General features: G+C 43.5%; 1 long non-coding RNA gene across 1 annotated transcript; it reads left to right on the plus strand.

The window, feature by feature from the left end:
* The first annotated feature begins 672 nt into the window (after positions 1–672).
* LOC142665151 (uncharacterized) lies at positions 673–21,052 on the plus strand. The gene is made up of 4 exons (XR_012851441.1): positions 673–955; positions 2,627–2,702; positions 9,312–9,360; positions 20,975–21,052. It is a non-coding gene; the product is annotated as an uncharacterized LOC142665151 (long non-coding RNA).
* The last annotated feature ends 1,157 nt before the right edge of the window (positions 21,053–22,209 follow it).

The following is a 22,209-nucleotide window of genomic DNA, read 5'->3' on the forward strand; positions in this document are numbered from 1 at the left end:
AGGACACGCAGGACCTGCTGACACTGAACCAGTCAAGTCCGTGGGATTGACTGATTCAGGTCTTAGCGGATAACACAGTTGCTCTGTAAGCAGAATAGAGCAGCTGTATCTCAAAGTAAGAATAATCTTACATAAGAACTAATTATAAAGTTGCACCAAACTGCCCTTTTTTTTTAAATAAAAAAAAATAAAAATCCTTATCAAAGGTTATCATCCTTATCATAGCCTTTAAGTCGTCCTAAGCCTCATTTTTTTTTTTCTGCACCCAGTACGGTGGCAATGCCAGTTTGTGCTGATAAACACAATTTAAATTCACTGCAGTATTTAAAGATGTTATGGTGGGATAACCATCGCCTATCCATAGAATAGGTGATAAGTGTTTGATTACTGTGGGACCCGTCGTTTACGCTCTATTCATACGTGATGAGCGCATTGCGTTCAGATTCCGGTCAGTCACTTACACAGAGGCCTATGCAGCTATTCTTGAAAAAACTTGCAGATCTCCCTTTGATAATGGCGTTTCATGAAGCCAAAACTTTTAAGGAAGTTTTGCTTATGCCTGACAACCACTTCACTGCAAATTGTCTTTAAAAAAAAAAACACCAACTTTTCAAACATGTTCTAATCTAATATACCTGATGGATCAACTTTGTAATTTACTTACAGTTCACAGAATTTGCATGGATAAAGAAAAATGCTAAGTTACTGCCACTAGGTGACTCCCTTCCTGTAATCTGCTGTCCACTCCCTGTTGTCAAGCAAAGTTCATCCCTGGTTACTGAGCAGAATAGACAGACTGCAGATGGTTGGGATGTGTCTCTTCACAGCCTGCCTATAGAAGTCTATGGAGAAGAGAGGGTGGAGCAGAGTGAGTTAGACAGACACGCTGTCAATACAAGTCTGGAGTAAGGAGGAAGTGAAAAAGGTACACTCCAACATGCTGCAGCAGCTCCTGGTAAGTTCTCACCCTAGTGCTGGATTCTCAGCTACACTGCTCATTACAGCTGTATTAGCTCCTCCATGCTGCAGCAGCTTCTGTTTACACTACTCAACGTTGAACTTGCAACACCAAGATGGAAAAGTTCCTTTAATTGTGGAAATCACAGGATCGATAGACATGTTAATGATATGCAAATGATGAAAAAGTGGAAACAAAATATTACTAACATCTTGGTTTATTCGGTATAGTGCGAGCGCCCCGTTCAGAAATACATTCCCCAGCACGCATTGGCATACTATCAATGAGGTTAATGGTTGTCTGAGGAATGTTATGCCACGCTGAAAGCACTTGAACACGCAAATCATCAAGTTTGGCGACTGGTAGCTCCCTTTGCAATTGCCAACCAATGACATCCCAGATGTGCTCGATGGGAGACAAGTCCAAATACAATGTAGGCCATGGTAGCACATTTAAGCCACACAGGCTGCTCACAGTAGCACGAGCAGCATGCGGCCTGTTTTTGTCCTGTTGAAAACTAGTCTAGCCATTTCTCCAAAGTATCCCAGAAGCTAGAGGGGTCTGACTACTGTATATTATGCCAACTCACACCAGTAGGACTGGTGTCACGTTGCCTTGTTAAGGTCTCTTCATGGCGTTGCCCACGTGGTTTACAGACCAATCATTGCATCCGATACAAAAGCGGGACTCATCGCTGAAAGGGATAGACCTCCATTGCCGTCTTGTTGTGCACCATAATAGCCATTGAGAGCGGTGGCGTATGGTCAATGGAACACATGTAGCTGGACTTCTGGCTCGTGGCCCAATGTCGTATCCGCCTTCTGATTGGTTGTGTCTTCCAATCAGACTATTCGTCCATGCAGAGGTTCGCCTCTGCACTTCTTGCTGTCATTACCGTTCGTTATTGTTCTCCCAACCTCTGGGACGTGCAACGTTGAACGGTGCTGACCTCGGCCTAGACGCATATCTATCTGCCTGAGTGATAAACCAAGGTCTCTCAGTTAAGGGATTCATTCTGTCCCCCCTCAGTCTGTGCCAAGTGGCGATAACTGGCACGTCGACAAACAGGCATCGCACAATCTTCCCACACCACTTGATCCGGTTTTTGATGTTTCAGGTGGCTAATAAAAACTTTCCTTTTAAATCTGACTTTTATGCTTCTCCCACATGCCACAGATTGGAGCGAGGTGCTTGAGAATTTGATAATGTGCAGATCTTAGAGACACCTGCTACTTCCTCGATTTGCATAACCTTATGCCTTGTCCTTCTTGGTGTTGCAATTTCAATGTTGAGTGTATATATGTGATGGCAGAGCAGAATTCTCCTTTTCTAGCTCTATATGTGCAGTGTATATAAGACCGCAGTTAGGCTCCGTCCACTAGCACAGAAACAACTGAGAATTGGAGAGAGCCTGCAGAGGGGATAACTGCTAAAAAAAATAATGTAATATAATGGCCAGAAATGGTGATGTTCCTCATGTACACACACATGACAGATTATTCTGAAAAGTTAGGTACGCTTTAACCGAACAGACTTCGTAACCCAGTAACTGAGCACATATGGCAGCTGATGAATTTATAAATTCACGTGATTAAAAATGACCTTGCAGCACAAGTGGAAAAGTTTTTATTTCCGCTTGGGTTACACTTTCTTTTCCTCTTTCTTTAGGTGTTGCTGACGATTACAACCGAATAGGCTCCTCCATGTACACGTTGGGAACCCAGGATAACACTGATATATGCAAGTAAGATACATATGTACATAGAAATCTTTGACTGCATCTTTGGAGGCAGTCCTTGACCAGTTTTTTGGGAATCTCTAATGCAACCGTTCCTTTAACCCCCTTCACGCACCAGGACATGCCTGTACTTCCTGGTGCGGGGAGGGTGAATTATGGAGGGGGCTCGCGCGCTGATCACACTCCATACGCTGCGGGTGTCAGCTGTGTATTACAGCTGACACCCTGGACTATCTGCCAAGAACAGTGATCGCAGCATATGAGCCGTTAGAAAGAGGGGCGGTCCCCTACGAAACCCCGTCGGCCCCCGATCAGAGTGCCAATGGTTATCATGGCAGCCCGGGGTCCCAATTCAAGCTCCAGGTCAGCCGCCTTTCTGCCTCAGAAGCCTGTAAAAATGACAATCCACTGCAATACATTAGTATTGCAGTATATTGAACCAGCGATCTGAATATCACTGGTTTAAATCCCCTAAGGGGACAAACGTAAAAAAAAAATTGAACAAAGTTTTCAGTATTGTACCGAAAAAATAACAAAAGTGTAAAATAAAGAAAAAACAAAAAAACTTCCGAAACGTTAAAAAAAAAAGTGAACATAACTGGTATCACGTCTGTAAAAGTTCAAACTATTACAATCTAACGTTGTTCAACCTTCTTGGTGAACGCTGTAAAAAAAAAATACATTATTCCAAATTTGCTGTTTTTTGGTCTCTGTAGCTCCCCCAAAAAATGGAATAAAGTCGCATATACCCCAAAATTATGCCAATAAAAAACCACAGCTCGCCTTGAGAGAAAAAAATAAGCCCTCACACCACTCAATTGACAGAAAAATAACATTATGGCTTTCAGAATGTGGCGCCGCAAAACTTTTTTTTTTTTTTTTTCAACAAATATTTTTTTAGTCGTTAAACATAAAAAAATTGGTATTGCTCTAATCGTATTTAGAATAGAGTGCACATGTAGTTTTTACCACACAATGAATGTCGTAAAAACAAAACCCCCAAAAAATCGCACAATCACTGTTTTTTGCTTCTCACCCCACTAATAATTTTTTTGCAGTTTCCCAGTACATTAAAGGGCGCCATGAAAAACTACAACTGGTCCTGCAAAAAGCAAGCCCTCATATGGCTGTCTATTTTAAAAAAATAAAGCCTTTTAGAAGGCGGGGAGGAAAAAAGGAAAATTAAAAATTGTCCGTGTCATTAACCCCTTAAGGACGCAGCCTAGTTTTGGCCTTAAGGCTCAGAGCCCATTTTTCAAATCTGACATACTTCACTTTATGTGGTAATAACGTTGGAATGCTTAAACCTACCCAAGCGATTCTGAGATTGTTTTCTCGTGACACATTGGGCTTCTTGTTCGTGGTAAAATTTGGTCGATATATTCAGTGTTTATTGGTGAAAAATTGCAAAATGTAGAGAAATTTGAAAAAATTGCATTTTTCAGAATTTAAATGCATCTGCTTGTAAAACAGACGGTTATACCACCCACAATAGTCACTAGTTCACATTTCCCATATGTCTACTTTAGATTGGCATAGTTTTTTGAACATTCTTTTATTTTTGTTGGACGTTACAAGGCTTAGAACATAAACAGCAATTTCTCATATTTTTAAGAAAATGTCAAAAGCCTTTTTTTTAAGGTACCTCTTGAGTTCTGAAGTGGCTTTGTGGGGCCTATGTATTAGAAACCCTGATAAAACACCCCATTTTAAAAACTAGACCCCTCAAAGTATTCAAAACAGCAGTTAGAACGTTTTTTAACCCTTCAGGCATTTCACAGGAATTAAAGCAATGTGGAGGTGAAATTTGCAAATTTCATTTTTCTTGCTGAATTTCAATTTTATTCATATTTTTTTCGGTAACACAGAAGGTTTTACCAGAGAAACACTACTAAATATGTATTGTCCAGATTCTGCAGTTTTTAGAAATGTCCCACATGTGGCCCTACTGCGCTCGTGGACTAAAACACAAGCCCTAGAAGCAAAGAAGCACCTAGTGCATTTTGAGTCCTCTTTTTTTATTAGAATATATTTTAGGCAGCATGCCAGGTTTGAAGAGGTGTTGAGGTGTCAACACAGTAGGAATCCCCCAATAGTGACCCCATTTTGGAAACTACACCCCTCAAGGAATTAATTTAGGGTTGTTGTTACCATTTTGGCCGCACAGTTTTTTCACAGCACGTATTTGAATTGGGCTCTGAAATGAAAAAAATGTCATTTTTTCCAATAAAATGTCATTTGTGATCAAAATTTCTTATTTTCACAGGGAACAAAATACCCCATTTTGTTGCCCAATTTGTCCTTAGTGTGGCAATACCCTATTTGTGGTGATAAACTGCCGTTTGGGCCCATGGGAGGGCTCAGAAGGAAAGGAGCGCTATATGTTTGTTGGAGTCCAGATTTTGTTGGATTGGTTTTCAGGTGCCATGTCGCATTTGCAGAGCCTCAGAGGTATCAAAGCAATGGAAACCCACCAAAAGTGACCCCATTTTGGAAACTACACCCCTCAAGGAATTCATTTATGGTTTTTGTTAGCATTTTGACCACACAGTTTTTTCACAGCACCTATTTCAATTGGGCTGTGACATTAAAAAAATGTCATTTTTTCCAATAAGATGTAATTTTTTACCAAAATTTCTTATTTTCACAGGGAACAAAATACTCAATTTTGTTGCCCAATTTCTCCTGAGTGCATCAATACCCCATTTGTGGCAATAAACTGCCGTTTTGGCCCATGGGAGGCCTCAGAAGGGAAGGAGCGCTGTGTGTTCTTTGGAGTACAGATTTTGCTGGTTTGGTTTTCGGGTGCCATGTCGCATTTGCAGAGCCCCAGAGGTATCAAAGCAATGGAAACCCACCAGAAGTGACCCCATTTTGGAAACTACACCCCTCAAGGAATTCATTTATGGGTAATGTGACCATTTAGACTCCATAGTTTCTTCACAGAACTTATTTGAATTGGGCTGGGAATTAAAAAAATATATTTTTTTTTCCAATAATATGTCATTTTAGCTCAAAAATTCTTATTTTCACAAGAAATAAAATACTCAATTTTGTTGCCCAATTTGTCCTGAGTGCGGCAATACCCCATTTGTGGTGATAAACTGCCGTTTGGGCCCATGGGAGGGCTCAGAAGGAAAGGAGCGCTGTGTGTTCTTTGGAGTACAGATTTTGCTGGATTGGTTTTCGGGTGCCATGTCGCATTTGCAGAGCCCCAGAGGTATCAAAGCAATAGAAACCCACCACAAATGACCCCATTTTGGAAACTACACCCCTCAAGGAATTCATTTATGGGTGTTGTGACCATTTTGACCCCATAGTTTTTTCACAGAACTTATTTGAATTGGGCTGGGAATGAAAACAAAATTATTTTTTTCAAATAATATGTAGTTTTGGCTGAAAATTTCTTATTTTCACAAGAAACAAAATACCCCATTCTGTTGCGCAATTTGTTCTGAGTGCCGCAATACCCCATTTGTTGTGATAAACTGCCGTTTGGGCCCATGGGAGGGCTCAGAAGGAAAGGACCACCATTTGGCCTACTGGGGATTTTCTAGTGCGAAGTCATGTATGCAGAAGCCCCTGAGGTACCAGTACAGTTGAAACCCGCAAGAAGTGACCCCGTTTTAAAAACTACACCCTTAAGGCATTCATCTAGAGGTGTAGTGAGCATTTTGACCGGAGACCTACACCCCATAAACTGTAATGTGGGTTCTCCCGGGTATGGCAATACCCTACATGTGGCTGTTATCAGCTGCCTGGACACACAGCGGGGCCCAGAGGGGAAAGACAAGGGGGGATAAGCTGTGTGGAGTGCATCAGGGTAAGTAAAATTGGGGTAAATTATAAACCAAGGGATGTATGATACATTTTAAAACACTTTCATACAGAGCTCTGGTTATTCGGGACACGTGTCACATTGATATATTGTGTCATCCATTATCGCCCTCTTATAGCAGACTTTGCACCTCTTTTGACTTTTTCCCTTCTTGCCAGTTTGGGGAACTTCTCCTGGAAAGTGTTGCCCTGGTACGATGCGTGTGGGCTCGCTTCCAGAAGTACTGGGTGCCCCCCCTTCTTGGTCCCTAAAGATTAGGTTCTTGATAATCACCTCTTGAAATTCCAGGAAAGTTCCCGTCTGGCCTGCACATCGACGTAGCATGTACGCATTGTACAATGCCATCTGTATGATGTGCCCGGCCAGCTTCTTATACCACACCGCATGGCGCTGTAGGGCTTCAGGGCTTGATCTTACAAGTCCATCCCTCCCATGTACCTATTGTAGTCCAGGATGCAGTCTGGTTTGGGGGTGGCCTTTCCTTCATATATCCTAAACCTGTAGGTATACCCTGATGCACTCTCACAGCTTATACATCTTCACGCCATACCTTGCCCTCTTACCCGGCAGGTACTGGCGCAATTGAACCCTCCCTTTAAAATGTACCAGGGACTCATCAATAGAAATACACTTCTCGGGGGTGTATGCTTGGGAAAACCGGGCACTGGAACGGTCTAATAGGGGTCTCTGTTTATACAAACGGTCAAAACTGGGGTCATCTCGGGGTGGGCACGGCTCATTATCAGTATAATGTAAGAAGCGAAGTATTGCCTCATTTATTTATTTTTTTAGGTTCCAGTTCAGTTCTGAAGTTGCTTTGAGGGGCCCATATATTAGAAACCCCTATCAAATACCCCATTTTAGAAACTAGACCCCTCAAAGTATTCACAACAGCATTTAGAAAGTTTATGAACCCTTTAGGTGTTTCACAAAAATTTAGAGCAAAGTAGAGGTGAAATGTACATTTTTTTTTTTGTCAGAAAATCCTCTTTATACCATTTTTTTTATAACACAAAAGGATTTATCAGTGAAACGCAACTTAATACGTATTGCCCAGATTCTGCAGTTTTGAGAAATATCCCATGTGTGGCCCTAGTGCGATAATGGACTGAAGCGCCGGCCTCCGAAGCAAAAGGAGCACCTAGTGGATTTTGAAGCCTCTTTTTTATTAGGCACCATGTCCGGTTTGAAGAGGTCTTGTGGTGCCAAAACATTGGGAACCCCCCAAAAGTGACCCCAATTTGGAAACTAGACCCCTTGAGGAATCCATTGTAGTTTTCTTGGGGTGCATGCAGCTTTTTGATCAGTTTTTATTCTATTTTTAGGTGGCGTGGTGACTAAAAAACAGCAATTGTACGATTTTGTTTTTTTTTTCTTTTTTACAGCGTTCACCGTGCGCTATAAATGACATATTCACTTTATTCTGCGGGGCGATACGATTACGGCGATACCAGATGTTTATAGTTTTTTTTTATGTCTTATGGCGTTTGCACAATAAAATACGTTTTGTAAACAATCATTTACTTTTTGTGTTGCCTTATTCTAAGAGCCATAAAGTTTTTATTTTTCAATCAATAAAGCCGTGCGAGGACTTATTTTTTGCGTAACGAACTGTAGTTTCGATCAGTACCATTTTTAGGTACATGCGACTTTTTGATCTCTTTTTATTCCATTTTTTGGGAGGTGAAGTGACCAAAAAATTGTGATTGTGGTTCGGTTTATTATTATTTTATTTTACGGCGTTCACCGTGCGGGATAAATAATGAAATAATTTTGTAGTTCAGGCCGTTACGGACGCGGCGATACCAATTATGTATAGTTTATTTGTTTGTTTATATATTTTTATTAATAATAAAGGACTGATAAGGGAAAAAGGGGGATTTTTACTTTTAATACTTTTAAATCTTTTATTTTCTTATTTTTACAACTTTTTTTTTTACTTTTTTTTTACTTTATTACTTTGTCCCACTAGGGGACTTAAGGGCAGGAGGCCCTGATCGCTATTCTAATACACTGCACTACATGCGTAGTGCAGTGTATTAGAGCTGTCAGCTACTCACTGACAGCAAGCATAGTGGGTCCTGACGTTGTCAGGACCCACTAGGCTTCCGTCTATGACATAGCCGGACGCCATTGTTTGGTGTCCGGTTGCCATAGTCACCATCGCCGGCCGCTATCGCGTAGCAGGCCGGCGATGGCAGCTTAACCCCTAAAAGTCTGCGATCTCTATAGAACGCGGCTTTTAAGGGGTTAATCAGCGGGGACACAGCGATCGGTCCCCGCTGTAGGAGCTGTGACAGCTGCTGAACAAGACAGCAGCGTCACAGCTCCTGTATGTGTCGGGAGGACGGCCGTTACTCCCGAGACGTACTATTACGGCATGGAGCGCGAACGATACAGCTGCCATGACGTAATAGTACGTCAAGGAGCGGGAAGGGGTTAAGGGCTTAATATTACAAATGCCAAAAAATGCTGAGTATATGAACTCAAGAAAGGTATAGGAATGGATCCAGCGCTGAGACCAGGTTGATTGGTTTTAAAATCGGAAACTTCTTCCAAGTTTTATTTTACGAAAAAAAGGTGGTTTTAAAAAAAAATAGACAATCAGTGTTCCTTCAGGATACAATGGCTAGTTGAAGGGAATAGGCGGGTGCCTACGCGTTTCAGACGCGATCTGCATCCTGGTGCAGGTAGAGTTTATATCCGGTCGTTCATGCGAGGTTAATTGCGGTCCAAACTAATTACTAAGTTGAAACGCTTCTTCATTTTATATCCAGCAGACTAATTGGATGAATACGAGCAAGGTGACCGGAAACAACTAAACTGGTAAGATGAATACTTTATTAATGTATCTTATGTTGTTTTTAATTGTGCCATGGCCTTAGTTTATCAGATAAATATAAAAGACCAGTAAACAGAGTTTTGTCTAATTATGAGCGAAGTGGGTTAACCCCTTAAAGGGGTTGTCCAGGGAATTTTTTTTTTCTAAAAAATGTCCCCCAGCCTTGAATTGCCTTCCCTAATACCCCCTATTAAACTTCTAACCAGTTTCTGTTTGATTTCCATCGTCACTGCTGCTTTTTCTGTTTGTTTACATCCCTTGCTGTTTGTTTACATCCCTTACTGGCTGTTTCCTGTCTTGTAACCCACTATACCCATGATCCCCGGCTGCATCTGAGGAGACAGTTGCATCCTCCCCCTTCCTCCAAAGCACCTCAGCTATTTGCATACTGCCACGCCCCTCTATGGTCACATGGTCCTTCCCTGCTCTAATTACAAATAACAGGCAGACGGCTCCCTCCCTGCACACTGTCTGAGGCCGGATTACACCAGCGTATGCCTTTTGCTTGCGCAAAAAACACGTCGTTTTGTGCGCGCAAAAGGTACATAACAGCTCCGCGTGTCAGCCCCGTATGATGCGTGGCTGTGTGATTTTCGCGCAGCCGCCATCATTATGACACTCCGTTTGTATGTTTGTAGCACGTAGTGCTTTTCTGTTTTCATTCATACTTTTTACTGCTGTTGCGCGTACCACGGAAGTGCTTCCGTGTGCTGCGATTGATTTTCACGCACCCATTGACTTCAATGAGTGCGTGATGCGCGAACAACACACAAATATCGGACATGTCGTGAGTTTTACGCAGCGGACACACGCTGCATGAAACTCAGACAGTCTGCACGGCCCCATAGACTAATATAGGTCTGTGCGAGGCATGTGAAAATCACGCGCGTTGCACGGACGTATTACACGTTCGTCTGAATAAACCCTTACACAGTAATAATCATCATTATCCTTTGTGCCTCCATCTATCCCTGATCTAAGTACAGGCACCCGTCTCCCTCCCCCGCCCCTTCCACAGCCTGATAAATGTCAGGGTATGTTCACAGGCAAAGACGTCTCAAAATACGGAGCCGTTTTCAAGAGAAAACAGCTCCTGATTTTCAGAAGTTTTTTGTGCAAATCGCGATTTTCGCTGCGTTTTTTACGCCCGTTTTTGGAGCTTTTTTCACTACAGTCTATGGAAAACGGCTCCAAAAACGTTTCAAGAGGTTTCCTGCACTTCTTTTTCGCGGTCGTTTTTTTTATGTGTAAAAAAACACATCAAAAAACACTCCTTCGGAACAGAACGCCGTTTTCCCATTGAAATCAATGGGCAGATGTTTGGAGGCGTTCTGCTTCGGATTTTTCGGGAGTTTACGGCCCGAAAAACGGACGAAAATAGGCCGTGTGAACATGCCCTAAGTCTGCCCACTCCACCTAAGTCCGACATCTTGGTACACACAATCCAGTCAGCACATTTACCTCACCTGCTGCTGGATCTGTTCCAATAGATCCTGTATTAGGCCCTGTTCACAATTAGTTGTTTTTTTGCTGGCAGAAAATTCTGCATCAAGATTCTGTCTTGAATTTGGAGGCAGATTTTGACCTGCATGCACGCCGTTTGCCACGTTTTTTGCCCGTGGCCATTGAGGGAAAAAGAAGCGACATGCCCTATCTTCGGGCGTTTACTCCTCTGACCTCCCTCTGACATCTATGGAAGGCAGAGAAAGCGTTTTTCGCAGCGTTTTTGCCCGTTGCGCTCAATGCCCGCGGGCGAAAATCGTGGCAAACGGCGTGGAGGCAGATCAAAATCTGCCTGAAAATTCAAGCGAAATTTTGAGGCAGAATTTTCTGCCTGCAAATAACTGTGTGAACAGGGCCTTACAGTGAAGCAAACACCAAACACTACTCCAAACAATGGTAAAACGTTTCTTTTTTTTTTTGCACATAATTTACTATAAATGTATGTAAGGCCCCATACACACTAACGTGCTTTTGTGGGCGCAATTCCCCCGAAAATTCACGAGAGAATTGCGGCCCCATTCACTTCTATTGGCCCATGCAAAAGACCGTGGTTTCCAAGGTCCGTGCATGGCCCTGGACCGCGGAAAGAACGGACATTTCTTAGTACGGCCGTGTTCTGCGGTCCAGGCTCATAGAAAATAATGGACGCGGCCATGTGCGCGGCCCGCAATTTGCGGGTGGCTCGCGGGTGACACTCCGGGGCAGGCCGACCCGAAGATCACGGCCGTGCACATGGCTACGATCGTGTGCATGAGGCCTTAGTGTGTCTCCCTATTTATATATATTTTTATATATACAATTTTGTGTGTATATGTATGTATGTGTATATATATATATATATATATATATATATATATATATATATATATACACATACACACAAAATTATAGATATATATAGATATATACACACAGTGCGGGAACTACAAGTGTGAAGAAGGATGAGAAGGTGTGGACGACGAGATTGTCAGAGGAGGGGGCGTGTTCTGTGATTGATGACGCTCCGTGTCTTTGCGAAGACAGCACTTTCGACTGTGTAAAGACACGGCGCGCCATCAACTACCTTTAGGCTCTATTCACACGAGAGGGTCTGAGTGTCGGCCTATAAAAAACTGCGTTTTTGGTCAGTTCTCTCGGCCGTTTTGCATCTGTTCCGTTCCGGGCCATGCTTTCGTTTTTAACCCGTTTCGTACCCATTTTTTTTCCTTGTCCGTTTTAAAAACAGATGAATTTCATTTGTCAATTTCCTGCCACACACTGCCCCCCTGTAGATAATGCCACACACTACCTTCTATAGATACTGCCACAGCCCCCTGTAGGTAATGCCACACAGCCCCTCTGTAGGTAATACCACACAGCCCCTCTGTAGGTAATACCACACAGCCCCCCTGTAGGTAATACCACACAGCCCCCCTGTACGTAATGCCACACAGCCCCCCTGTACGTAATGCCACACAGCCCCCCTGTACGTAATGCCACACAGCCCCCCTGTACGTAATGCCACACAGCCCCCCTGTAGGTAATGCCACACAGACCCCCTGTAGGTAATGCTACACAGCCCCCTGTAGGTAATGCCACACAGCCCCCTGTAGGTAATGCCACACAGCCCCCTGTAGGTAATGCCACACAGCCCCCTGTAGGTAATGCCACACAGCCCCCTGTAGGTAATGCCACACATCCCCGCTGTAGGTAATACCACACAGCCCCTCTGTAGGTAATACCACACAGCCCCCCTGTAGGTAATACCACACAGCCCCCCTGTACGTAATGCCACACAGCCCCCCTGTACGTAATGCCACACAGCCCCCCTGTACGTAATGCCACACAGCCCCCCTGTACGTAATGCCACACAGCCCCCCTGTACGTAATGCCACACAGCCCCCCTGTAGGTAATGCCACACAGACCCCCTGTAGGTAATGCTACACAGCCCCCTGTAGGTAATGCCACACAGCCCCCTGTAGGTAATGCCACACAGCCCCCTGTAGGTAATGCCACGCAGCCCCCTGTAGGTAATGCCACACAGCCCCCTGTAGGTAATGCCACACAGCCCCCTGTAGGTAATGCCACGCATCCCCGCTGTAGGTAATGCCACGCATCCCCGCTGTAGGTAATGCCACACATCCCCGCTGTAGGTAATGCCACACATCCCCGCTGTAGGTAATGCCACACATCCCCGCTGTAGGTAATGCCACACATCCCCGCTGTAGGTAATGCCACACATCCCCGCTGTAGGTAATGCCACACATCCCCGCTGTAGGTAATGCCACACATCCCCGCTGTAGGTAATGCCACACATCCCCGCTGTAGGTAATGCCACACATCCCCGCTGTAGGTAATGCCACACATCCCCGCTGTAGGTAATGCCACACATCCCCGCTGTAGGTAATGCCACACATCCCCGCTGTAGGTAATGCCACACATCCCCGCTGTAGGTAATGCCACACATCCCCGCTGTAGGTAATGCCACACATCCCCGCTGTAGGTAATGCCACACATCCCCGCTGTAGGTAATGCCACACATCCCCGCTGTAGGTAATGCCACACATCCCCGCTGTAGGTAATGCCACACATCCCCGCTGTAGGTAATGCCACACATCCCCGCTGTAGGTAATGCCACACATCCCCGCTGTAGGTAATGCCACACATCCCCGCTGTAGGTAATGCCACACATCCCCGCTGTAGGTAATGCCACACATCCCCGCTGTAGGTAATGCCACACATCCCCGCTGTAGGTAATGCCACACATCCCCGCTGTAGGTAATGCCACACATCCCCGCTGTAGGTAATGCCACACATCCCCGCTGTAGGTAATGCCACACATCCCCGCTGTAGGTAATGCCACACATCCCCGCTGTAGGTAATGCCACACATCCCCGCTGTAGGCAATGCCACACATCCCCGCTGTAGGCAATGCCACACATCCCCGCTGTAGGTAATGCCACACATCCCCGCTGTAGGTAATGCCACACATCCCCGCTGTAGGCAATGCCACACATCCCCGCTGTAGGCAATGCCACACATCCCCGCTGTAGGCAATGCCACACATCCCCGCTGTAGGCAATGCCACACATCCCCGCTGTAGGCAATGCCACACATCCCCGCTGTAGGCAATGCCACACATCCCCGCTGTAGGCAGTGCCACACATCCCCGCTGTAGGCAGTGCCACACATCCCCGCTGTAGGTAATGCCACACATCCCCGCTGTAGGAAATGCCACACATCCCCGCTGTAGGTAATGCCACACATCCCCGCTGTAGGTAATGCCACACATCCCCGCTTGTAGGTAATGCCACACATCCCCGCCTGTAGGTAATGCCACACATCCCCCCCCCCTGTAGGTAATGCCACACATCCCCCCCCCTGTAGGTAATGCCACACATCCCCCCCCTTGTAGGTAATGCCACACATCCCCCCCCCTGTAGGTAATGCCACACATCCCCCCCCCTGTAGGTAATGCCACACATCAGCCCCCCTGTAGGTAATGCCACACATCAGCCCCCCTGTAGGTAATGCCACACATCAGCCCCCCTGTAGGTAATGCCACACAGCCCCCCTGTAGGTAATGCCACACAGCCCCCCTGTAGGTAATGCCACACAGCCCCCCTGTAGGTAATGCCACACAGCCCCCCTGTAGGTAATGCCACACAGCCCCCCTGTAGGTAATGCCACACAGCCCCCCTGTAGGTAATGCCACACAGCCCCCCTGTAGGTAATGCCACACAGCCCCCCTGTAGGTAATGCCACACGGCCCCCCCCTGTAGGTAATGCCACACAGCCCCCCCCTGTAGGTAATGCCACACAGCCCCCCCTGTAGGTAATGCCACACAGCCCCCCCCTGTAGGTAATGCCACACAGCCCCCCCCTGTAGGTAATGCCACACAGCCCCCCCCTGTAGGTAATGCCACACAGCCCCCCCCTGTAGGTAATGCCACACAGCCCCCCCCCCGTAGGTAATGCCACACAGCCCCCCCCTGTAGGTAATGCCACATAGCCCCCCCCTGTAGGCAATGCCACATAGCCCCCCCCCCCCCGTAGGCAATGCCACATAGCCCCCCCCCCCCCCCTGTAGGCAATGCCACCCCCCCCCCTACTTTCTGTAGGGGACGGCTCTGGAGAAATCCCTCACTTCACTGTCCATATATGAACAGTGAAGTCAGTGACTTCTCCTGGAGCGGAATCCCCGGCCACATCGGCGGGGATTCCGCTTCAGAAGTCCCTGACGGCACTGTCCATATATGGACACAGTGAAGTCTGTGACTTCTCTTGGAGCGGAATCCCCGGCCACATCGGCGGGGATTCCGCTTCATTAGTGCCTGACGTCACTGTCCATATATGGACACCGTGAAGTCTGTGACTTCTCTTGGAGCGGAATCCCCGGCCAATTCGCCGGTGATTCCGCTTCAGAAGTCACTGTGTCCATATATGGACACAGTGAAGTCCGTGACTACTCCTGGAGCGGAATCCCCGGCCACATCGGCGGGGATTCCGCTTCATTAGTGCCTGACGTCACTGTCAATATATGGACACCGTGAAGTCTGTGACTTCTCTTGGAGCGGAATCCCTGACCAATTCGCCGGTGATTCCGCTTCAGAAGTCACTGTGTCCATATATGGACACAGTGAAGTCTGTGACTTCTCCTGGAGCGGAATCCACAATCCCGGGCTTGGGGATTTCGCTCCTACAGTCACCAAATAAACACCCTCCTCCTCCTCACATGCGCTTCGGACTGTCAGGAGGAGAAGGAGAGAACGAGCTACAGCAGACACGGCCGTCACAGTGTACACCGACGCCACATATTAAAACTTGCGCATGCGCAATGAAACACTGCTGCTGAAGACGCAGCCATATCATTTAACAGCATGCGTGGTAGTGTCAACCACGCATGCTCTAAGCAGATGGGGAAAACACGTGGTACAGTTACGTCATTTATGACGTAACAGTACACTGTGAAAACCGGAAACCGCAAACCGGAAGTTAGGCACGAATGGACGGGTATGCACAGGAAGTGCAAATTTTACATGGACAAGCGGTCACGTGACGGAAGAGGGGATACGACGATACATCCAGCAAATCAAACGTAAGTACATTACAAAGTTAAATGTTTTTTATTGTTTCGTTTAATTAAAAGTAATTTTTTACTTCTGGAAAACCCCTTTAATGACCAGCTTATTTTAGACCTTAATGAGCAGGCTATTTTTTACGTTTTTTCATCGTCTCATTCCAAGAGCTATAATTTTTTATTTTTTTTGTGTCGACATAGCTGTATAAGGTCTTGTTTTTTGCGGGACAAGTTGTATTTTTTAATAGCACCATTTTGAGGTACATATTATTTATTGATTAACTTTTATTAACTTTTTTTTTGGGGGGGGGGGATAGAAAAAAATCTGAAATTTCACCACTCTTTTTTGCGTCCTAAATCTACGCCGTTTACCGTGTGGTATAAATAACACAAGTTTATTCAGCGGGTTGTTCCTATTGCAACGATACCAAATTTGTATAGTTTTTGTATGTTTTACTACTTTTACACAGTAAAAACCCTTTTTTTTCAAAATTATTTGTTTTTGTGTCTCCATATTTGAAGAGCCGTAACGTTTTTATTTTTTAGCCGATGCAGTTGTATTAGGGCTTTTTTTTTTGCGGGAAGACTTGTAGTTTTTATTGGTACCATTTTGGAGTAGATGCGACTTTTTGATCACTTTTTAATCACATTTTTTTAAAGTCCGGATTCACAGAAAACTGCAATATTTCCGTCGTTTCTTTTTTTACGGCGTTCACCGTGCGTGTTAAGTAATGTAATAGCTTTATAGTCGGGGTCATTACGGACGCAGCGATACTAAATATGTGTAACTTTTTTACTTTATTTTGGTTTTTTAATAGTAAAGCAGTTTGTAAGGGGAAAGTGGGTTTTTCATTTTTATTTCACTTTTTTTTTAAATTAACTTTATTAAACTTTTTTTTTTTTTTACTAGTCCCACTAGGGGGCTTCACTATACGATCCTCCGATCGCTATTATAATACACTGCAGTACTTTTGTATTGCAGTGTATTACTGCCTGTCCGTTTAAAACGGACAGGCATCTGCTAGGTCATGCCTGCGGCATGATCTAGCAGGCATTCATTACAGGCAGACCTGGGGGCCTTTATTAGGCCCCCGGCTGCCATGGGAGACACAGACACTCGGCGATCTTATCGCCGGGTATCGGTGGGATGAGAGGGAGCTACCTCCCTCTCTCCAAAACCACTCAGATGCGGTGCACGCTATTGTGCACCGCATCTGAGGGGTTAAACGGGTGAGATCGATACTAATATCGATCTCACCCGGTCGAGCAGGGACGCCCCCAGCTACCTCTGGCAGCTGAGAGCAGGGAGATTTGACAGCTCCCTGCTCTGTTTACTTATGCCGATGTCGCGACGTAAAAAGTCTATGGCATCGGAATAAGGCCCGTTAGTGACCGACGTAAAAAGACTATGGGCCGGTCACTAACGGGTTAAAATATACACATGTGGGTGAAAGTGTGTTGCATAAAATCGTTTTATTACACTGTTACTGGAGATAGGTAGAACTATTAGTGCAATGTTGTTTTATTTTATTTTTCTTGTATTTGTTATATATTTGTTGCTTGGAATGTGACAGGTGTTGAGTTCGATGCAGATAAACAAACAACGAAATGTATCAGTTTTTCAATGTCGTACCCTGTTTGTATATCTATCATTGCTATTCCCTCTTCCATTGAACTAGGTTCAATATTCTGTACATTGATAATGTTAAATTAAATAAGCTTAGCACTAAAACTAAATACCTATACTTGTATAAGTGGGAAAAGTGCTGGAAAGAATGGTTTTATTTTATTATATTATTACTAAACGTAGGTAGAAAATCAATACGAGTTATTTTGTGTTGTAATTCTTGTGTTATGTACTGTGTTGTTCATTGGGGTGTGACAGCGAAGGAATGTATACTACTTGTATCAGTTTGTAGTATAATGACAATATATTTTAATGTGAATATTTATTTATTTTACGGTCGGATAAAATGTAATATTTTATATTTCATATGATAATGTTGTTAATTGAAGTGATGTTAGGTGGTGAAACTATAGGCTTGTTGGATTATCTCGTTTGAGAGTTTTCAATATTAGGCATCGAGATTGAGCAATATTTTGCGGGTATTTGTTTTCCCGTCAATTAAATCTAATGTCTTATTAATGGACTTAATAGTATAATTTCATGTGGGTTGTTTATTATTGAGTTAAGGGTTTTCAAAACAGAACCCTCTCTGACTCGTAATGTATTGCGAGTATATGTTTTCCCGTTAATTACTACTATTGTCTCATTGAGCAATAGTATTGGTATTGGTTTAAGTAGAGGAAACTTAATATAATTCCGTGTAGATTATAAGTTTTCAGGTTTTATGTAGGTGGTCAGTAATGGAACATTAATTCCTTTTGGCACCCTGGTTTGTAATCTAAAAATCCGATCTGCTGCAATAGCAGATAGGGGTTGCAAAATCTGGTGACAGAGCCTTTTTTAAGGGAGATAATAAAATATCATATGCACTACACAAAATTGAGTTTTTGGTTTGTGGCATTTTTTAAGCAAATTTGCGGTCGGTGGTGTGTTTTTCCAAATACAGTATACTCTGGGTATGGCATTTTTTTTTTACAAGCATTTTTCCCATAGGCTTCTCTAAGACTTCCAAAATGCCAGGAATAAAAGCATATTCAAAATAACACCTAATGAGAGGCATTAAAAACGCCATAAATAAATGCATTTCCAAATGCTCTTTATTTGTCATATATTGCCCTTTTTACAGAAGGTGTAAGTCGTGTGGGGTCCAATTCTAGTCGTTTATACTTGGTACCTAAAGGAATAAATTGTGTACTATAATTACCCAAAGTAGATTTTATTAAAATCTCCCATTTATCATTTGTACCATTATTTGACATTAGTTCTTCCCAGTCTATCTCCTGAATTGTAGCCCTCACCCTGGGGAAATTGGCCTTCTTAAAATTAAGTGTTTTTGTCCTCCCAGCCTACGTTTGTTTTTTACAGTATAGGTAAAATATAACTATATTGTGATCACTGTTACCGAGGTTTTCACAAACATTAACATTCCCAAAAAGCTCTGCATTATTAGAAATGACCAGATCCAACAGAACTTCACCTCTAGTTGGGTCTTCCACAAACGGGCCCATAAAATGTTCCTGCAACAGGTTGAGGAAATTTCTCCCCTTTGCAGTTGAAGCTGAACCATGATAACAATTAAAGAGGCTCTGTCACCAGATTCTCAAATCCCTATCTCCTATTGCATGTGATCGGCGCTGCAATGTAGATAACAGTAAAATTTTTATTTTTTTTTAAACTTTCATTTTTGGCCAAGTTATGATATATATTTATAGATATATATTTATATATATATATATATATATATATATATATATATATATATATATATATTATATACAAATGAGCTTTGAAATGGACAACTGGGCGTGTTTTTTTTCGTATGTCCAACTGGGCGTGTATTGTGTTTTTAACTGGGCGTGTTTACTTGTTTTACTAACTGGGCGTTGTGAATAGAAGTGTATGATGCTGACGAATCCGTGACCAATCAGCATCATGCACTCCTCTCCATTCATTTACACAGCACATCGTGTTCTTACTAGAACGATGTACAGCCACATACACAAGTGTCCTGATAATGAATACACATGACATCCAGCCTGGACGTCATGTGTGTTCAGAATCCTGACACTTCTGAATCTTTTCTGTGAGATTTCCAGCAACGGAAACGAAATCTCGTTTACCTCGTAATCTGGCGAGATTACGTGTGGTCCTGCTAACCCATGCCTTCACCCTCCAGTTATACCTCACTACCTCACTAACTGCTTGCTCAGGGGCATACTCCGCTCAAGATTGTCTATCACCCTCAGTGTTGTATTTTGCTCCTCCAGATCTCTAATGCGAGCTTCCAGATGAACAACATGCTTAGATCTGTCACAGAAGTATTCACCCTGGAATTCCGACTCCAGTCGTGCATAAATATGGGTACTTTCACATGTGCAGATTTGGTGCATTTAAAATGTGCATGCAGATACTGAAAAAAACCGCGTTAATTTTTTGGGTGTGTCTTTTTAATTGATGCTGTTATTTAATTAATTAGGATTTTTAAAGTATACATTTTTCAAAACTAGGACACAACGGCACGTTTGAAAGTACCTTAAAAGTGGAGCTGTTGCTGTAACTCCAGAAATTACATTGGCATAATAGAGAATTTTGCAAACCAGTGTTGGAGTGGAACAGATTCTGAGGGCTTACTCTACAGCTGTATAGATAATGGGTTACTTATGAGATAAACCCCCCCAGAAAAAATTATAAACCTCAGCAGCATGTGATCTATTTTTACTGTAGCTCCTAATGGGCTTAAATGTTGCTGGATACCATTGAACCCCATTATGACATATTGAGCAATCCCATTAACCGTGTCCTAACATAATCCCATCCAAGTGTCCTAGAAACAGTGTCCGCATAACAGTAACGGAAGAAAGAAGTTGAGATCCAGCGCACAAATGTGTTTAAAATGGAATCCAGTTCCAATTTTATTGGAAAAACAGCATAAAACAGGGAGTCTTATTCCCCAGTGGGTAGGGTGGATGTAGGTAGAAGAAAAATGAAAGCGTAGCTTTCATTTTTCTTCTACCTACATCCACCCTACCCACTGGGGAATAAGACTCCCTGTTTTATGCTGTTTTTCCAATAAAATTGGAACTGGATTCCATTTTAAACACATTTGTGCGCTGGATCTCAACTTCTTTCTTCCGTTACAATTTCATCAGCGTGTGCCGACACGAGGATCCGTGCGCATCAGGCATTCTGTTATTCTTCTGCCTCAAGGTGAGCTGGAGGTTCCCTCCTATTTACTTTCTTCCGCATAACAGTGTCAAGAATGCCCCCATAAAACAGTGTCAGTCAGTAAGTTTCAATTTATAAAAAGCATTATGATAGACCAATTTCTTGATTTTCACTGATTCTATTTGATACACAGTCAATGATTTGTTATATTACACCTGGCTTTTGGTTTTTGTTGTTTTCTAGGGCGCCTGACAACGCACCTCTTAAAAGCAAGATGATATATGCCAGTTCAAAAGATGCAATTAAGAAGAAGTTCACAGGTATGTGCTATAGTACTTCCTATACTTCTGTCAGCTTACTTAAAAAACAGGTTACTAAATCCTTTATATCCCAGATTACAACTCCTTCAGGTACAAATGTCACATCCACACCTGATATTGCGGAAGCTTTTAGAACATATTACTCTTCTCTGTACAATCTAACCAGTGAAATCCCTTCTCACCCGTCTTCTGACACTTCTGAATTGGTAGATAATTTTCTCTCCATGATGACTTAACCACAACTTAGTCCCGAGCAAAAAGAAACCCTTGTCCAGCCCATTATTTCGTCTGAAATCTTGGCCACTCAAATCTATTCCTAATGGTAAAAGTCCCGGTCCTGATGGGTTTCCTATAATCTATTATAAAAAGTTGCTGGATCCCCTCCTTCCTCATCTAGTCACTCTCTTTAATGGATTGTTGAGGGGGGATTCTCTCCCTTCACAGGCTTTATCAGCTCATATCACCATTCTCCCGAAAGACGGAAAAGATCTGTCCCTATGTAGCAGTTGTAGGCCGATTTCATTATTAAACACAGATATTTAGCTTTGGGCCAAGGTACTGGCGAGACGGATGGGTACTATTCTCCCATATATTATCCATCGAGAGCAAACAGGATTTGTGGGGGGTCGTGAGGGGAGGGACAACTCTGTTAAACTTCTACATATAATCAGACACGCTTGCGTGAAAAAGGTACCATTGGTACTTCTTAGCACTGATGCTGAAAAAGCGTTTGATAGGGTTAGCTGGTCATATATGGTAAAAACCTTAGAGCATTTTGGATTTCCGGCTCAGTTTGTGGAAGCAGTGCTGTCGCTCTACTCGGTCCCTACCGCAAGGGTGAGGGTGAATGGTTCTCTATCATCTACGTTTAGGATCTCTAATGGGACAAGACAAGGGTGTCCCCTATCACCCTCCCTTTTTATAATAGTTATGGAAACATTAACTCAAAGCATAAGGGAGACACCGCAAATTTGTGGCATCACTATAGAGGGAAAAACCTATAAAATGGCTGCGTTTGCAGACGACTTGTTAGTCCTGGTTTCGAACCCCCTTCAGGCCTTTCCAATTCTTATTTCCATATTCAAGGAATTTGGCCAGATGTCAAATTTTAAAATAAATTATTCAAAATCTGAATTATTAAATATTTCCCTGAACCAT

The sequence above is a fragment of the Rhinoderma darwinii genome, chromosome 12 (genome assembly GCF_050947455.1).
Source record: "Rhinoderma darwinii isolate aRhiDar2 chromosome 12, aRhiDar2.hap1, whole genome shotgun sequence".
Classification (NCBI taxonomy): domain Eukaryota; kingdom Metazoa; phylum Chordata; class Amphibia; order Anura; family Rhinodermatidae; genus Rhinoderma; species Rhinoderma darwinii.